Here is a 5,220-nt window from a genome sequence, read left to right on the forward strand (position 1 = left end):
AAAGTGGGTACAGTATGTGACATAAAGAATTCTGGGAACTGAAACCTGTTCAAAAGAGAACAGAAGGAATTACGAGTGGAGTCTGGCGTTGGATTCCAGAGAAAAGAATCAAATTTCTGACCATAAGCAGATTGCTTGACATCTCCAGGATAGGTTAAGTATTCCTTTGGCAAAAGGGAATAGTATGAGGATAAATCCTCCTGATTGTGAATTGCTCAGAAACATTGGTGAATGTGGTTTTGAGAAAAAGCCAGCCCACAACAGCCCAATCCAGTGCCTCAGTAGTAAAACACTGATTTAAGTATTGACTTAGCCTATTAAAGAACCCAAACCTAACCCCACTGTTGTTTTAACATGATCAGAGTTTGTGAGTATGCACTGAAAAATGCTCACAAATGATTGTACACTTTACCTAAGCTGCATGCTAATCCTCTGCAATTTAAAAACAGACATTAATTCTCACGTTGGTTTTAGCCTATAATGTGAGTACTTTTGGTCAGATGTATAGAAGGATTTAAAAATGAGACTGAGAAAATGTGTTCTGTGTCTGATTATTCCATCCTTTTAGTCATAGTGCCTTGTAATAAAGACTAGCTGAAAAGGTTAACACTTAATTTTACTGCAAAGTAAATGAACAGCTGAAAAAGCCCACACTGATAATGATATTTCTGAAAGAAAGTTATATTTAGTAACATCATTGTTTCAATAAAAACATTTCAGCATCCAGAAAAGAAAACTTTCATGTTTTTCTCTGTCTGGCCTTATCTGAAACACTTGGTTGAAAATAAAAAGAAAATGGAAACTGGCGTACAAAGATTGATATAACCATATGGTGGCAGATAAATGCTTTGAAATCTTTTAAGGCACTTCAAAAAGGAAAGAAAGAAACAAGAAAGAAAAAGAGAGTCTGTACTTGCTGCAGCACAGACTCAAAAAACTTATTTTAGTTTTCCTGGCAAAGCTGATCACTCTTTTTTAAATGTCCAAAGTACTCTTATAGAATAGCCTTTATATTATGCTTCCTGAGTGTGCCTCAGGCTGCAGAGGAACCAGGTCACCCTCAGTCTGCCACCCTACAGCACTAAGCTCAGTTTTGATGCCGGTTCTGCAATAGGCCTATGGTTATGAAGGCTGGCAGATGACCCAGGGGAACTTCAGTGTGGGGATCTGTTGGACAGTGTTGAGAGAGCAGAGCCTTTGAAAATAAAGGATGGAAAGTCTCAGATGAAATTCTTTGACTTCAATTGTTTGTGGAGTGGGAGAGGTTTATGACAGAGGCTGATAAAAGAGAAATAAACAAAAGCCATGTGGTTGCCTTGCTACATCTCTTCGCATCAGCAGAGCTTCCGTGGGGACTGAGGACTAAGCATGATGCCAGCTCCTTGTGCCAGTTCTGGAAGGAGCCAAAGACAGGCACACATGTAGAAGTGTACCTCATCTTTTAGTCCATCTATGTGAAAAGTATAGCATGTATCCCTTGACCTCGCCAGGAACATTTGCAAATAGAGACCGCTATCTATACTTCTGAGGAAGGAAAATGCTGCAGCAGCCCATCTCTCAAGCAGAATCACAAGGCCCAGGACAGAATGTGCTGAGAGTGAGGGGAAAAGCACAGAGATCTCACTAAGGATTCTGCAATGTTACAGGAGTTTGTGAGAGGACAAAGAAAAGATAGCTGCAATCCAGACAAATGATGACGCCTTGAAAGGAACGGATGTGAGCTGTCAATGCAGAGCTGGAGTAGGAAGAGGAGCGAAAGGCTGCTCCTTAAGTTTAGGAAAGAAGAAAGATGAGGGAGAAGAGAGAAACATCTATAGGTGGGAGGATGGTAAAGGAGAGAAGAAATAAGGGCTCTATTTAAGAAGAAAGGGAAGAAGGATTCTGAGATGTTTAGAGAGAGAGAGAAAAGAGAAAGGAGGGATTTATTGGAGAAAGGGCTGTGTGAAAACTTCTAGGGGAAGCTCCTAACGTAGTAAGAATAATATTTAAGGGAGAAAAATGGAAGGAGGAGGGGTAGGTAGAATAAAGATATGCTTTTGTAGACCTAATAACAAAGAAATGCTTAAGGCTAGCACTACTTTTACTAGTGGTTTTGACATGAAGAGTGGCCAATGAAGCCTTATTTTCTGGTTGAATGCAAGGAACAGACTTGCTGTTGGACTTGCAGAAGGTTGCTTAGAGATGCTGGTGATTCATGGTAGCAGGACAGTGGTCTCTTGAGAGCAGTCATGAAATCTGAATTTGCTAACTGGAAATAATGATATTGTAGTGGAAGGCTCTCATCTGTTGCCAGAGACTCTTAGCGGAAGCTTATTCCAAACCATGTTTACCACAGATGTCTCCTCTCCTTTCTCTCACCAAGATCCTTTCCTGGCACATATCAAAGGATCATGTAGTTTGCCACTTCTCTTGTCCAAACAACAAAAATTCTGGAAATTCTGACTTTACCCAAAAGAAGTTTGTAGGGGAAACATATTAACTGTGTTCACCTCAGTAGTGATTAAATGTCAATACTAGTTTTATTTATGTGAAATAGGACTTAGTGACAACTAGACCCATATTTGACCCTTTCCAGCCTCTGCTGGAGTCCACGAGAGTTGGACTTGAGCTTCTTATTCCTGCAGAGGCTAGGAGGCTATGGAGACATTGTTTGGGGCAGACTTTGGGGATGGAGCACAATTAGAGACTTGGAGGGCAGTGCAGAAAGAATGTGAAATGGAATGACAAGCTTCTTTTCTCTACAACTTTTACAAGATGTTCTAGTGTTTTACTAGATTTACTTAGGCAGAGTCAAATTCATGGTGCTTTGAAATGGAAACTTCTCTCACAATGTACTATTTAGCCTGTTTTGATCAGCATTGAGACCTAGCAAGAGATTGCTGCCTATGAAGTTCAAAGTGATTCAGAACAGAACCTGAGAAATATTGCAAATGCTTTTGTGCCTCTGGCACTTATAAATGCCTACCACGCCTGCAAGCCTTGATCTGACATTGCATGTCAGCAGTATCTTTATAACAGTCCAGTTCTAAAAAATCCCATGCTACTCTTACCACTTTAGAAGTTATACACATTGACTTACAGTGGTCGTGTCCACTGTTTGGTCTTCATAAACATTCAGAAAGTGTTGCTAAATGTCAGTGGCCATTTTTACAGTGTGCCATTGTGTCACATTGTCCCTTTACTGCCATCTGTCACATGGCAACAAAATGTAACAGAATGCTGACAAGAAGGTTTAACCTCTACTGCCAACCCACCAACATCCACCAGATTTTTTGGGTCAACGTGGTAAAATAGGAAGCATTACTTTCAGAGCAGGCCTCATAATTTATAATCAAAAGAAGGAAATTGACTTTGTTTAGTACTGAATTGGTACTCAGCAGAGTAGATTTTGTTTTGCCAGACACAGGGCTACTAGATCCTTCTTCTCATGGTGTTCTGACTCATCTGTTGAGGCTATAGATTATTTTTGCTTATCTTTGCTTCACTTCTTTCACATAGTATCTCCTAACCACTTGCAGAGTCCTCACATCACTGTATGTTAGTAGCTTAGCTGATCCGCGAACATCTGCTGTATTGTCATAGGTTAGTTTGATATACCAAAGAAAACCAAAATGCCTTGATTTCCTTGATACACCAAGCTGTCATTTGTAAGGATGCTGATTTCTGTCAGGTCAACTGTCTGCAGTACATATATCTGAGAAGCAAATAAGTTGAACAACTCTAGCTTTTATTTTTAATGTCATATGTTTGTGGGTCAAGGTTATTAGCAGGGTTGCTGCTGTATTTCTAGGACCAATTGGAACTGTGCTTGACCAAGAAATATTTTTTGACTCAAGTCTTTCCAAGAAATACTGACTTTAGGAAAGAATACCACTCATGTCCAGGAGCAATAATGTATCCACAGATATATAGTGCATTCCAGTTGTTCTTCACTGTCCCTGCACAGCAAATTGATATGGTGATACGTCACAGATTGGAGCCTTGACCCTGTCTCCTTGTTTTTCAGTAGCTGTATTTGTCTTCTCTCAAGTACAGAAATAAAAGGAAGATTTGTTTTTCTACCCCATAAGAAAACTGTAAATTCCCTGATATTTTCTCATCTTACTGGGATGAAAAAAAGTGAAATCTAGAAAATTGCTACTGGAAATAGAAAAAAATACGATTAGGTTTCTTGAAATATTGTTTCTGTAGTTGAACAACGTTTCTTCACTTTGATCTTTTAAAATGCCTGCACTTCATGCATAGAGATCACATTTCAAAACAAAACTTCACATTAATAAAAACAAAATTGAAAAAAAAGCCACAATTGCACAACCCTCCACCACACACACACACACACACACACACATTCACAACCGTAGCAATCTTGTTTTCCAGCAAAGTTTGTTCAGAAACAACCTTTAGAACATCACAGATTGGAAGAGAATGCCAAGACTGATCAGAGTATATTCTCCTCCTCCTTTGTAAATTAGTATCTTCACTTCAACTGCGCCTCTGGAGAATCAGGCTGAAGCCTTCAAAAGCATCCAGCAGAAGGCTGGTGCTAGAGAGGGTGTGGTAGCCTGCAGGGCTCAGAAAATAATCAGCTCATGTCCTGAAGCATAAAATTTGATTATCCTCTCTTTTTCAGACCACATCACTGTGGTTACATCCAGCCATTTAAAGACCCTCTCTCAGTGGTTTGCTCTGCGACTCCTGCAGCACTGAACACTGCTATCCGACTATGCATTACATACAATGATCTCTCTTTACATTTATGTCAGAAGCCATTGAAATTCATTGACAGCCTCAGTTCACATCTCAAGAAAAAGAGTGAAAGGATTGCAGGATGAAAGGTTAATTTTCTTCTCTGTAACTGTGTATTTATTATTATTATGATGCTTCCCTTTTCCAGAATAAACAAACAAAGCCATGCTTTTCTAGTTTTTGTTCTGTATGTGGACTGGATCTACCACAGAGTAGTTTACGGGAACAAGTAAAATGACATCTAATGCATGGGAAAACAGCTATCAATTTCCTCTGAGTACGTATCAGTTCACTGATGTCCATGCAGCTGTATAACATTTACCAATAGAGGACGTACCCAGGCCTTTGTACAAGGCAACATGAGATGATGATAACCGTATTGCTTTGGAAAAAATCCAAGAGAACTTCATGTAGGAGTAAATGAGCATCTGAGTGACATTAGCAAAGACATGTCCAGTTCCCAGCAGGAGGAAA

Source organism: Tetrao urogallus (assembly GCF_951394365.1).
Source record: "Tetrao urogallus genome assembly, chromosome: 5".
NCBI classification, from domain to species: domain Eukaryota; kingdom Metazoa; phylum Chordata; class Aves; order Galliformes; family Phasianidae; genus Tetrao; species Tetrao urogallus.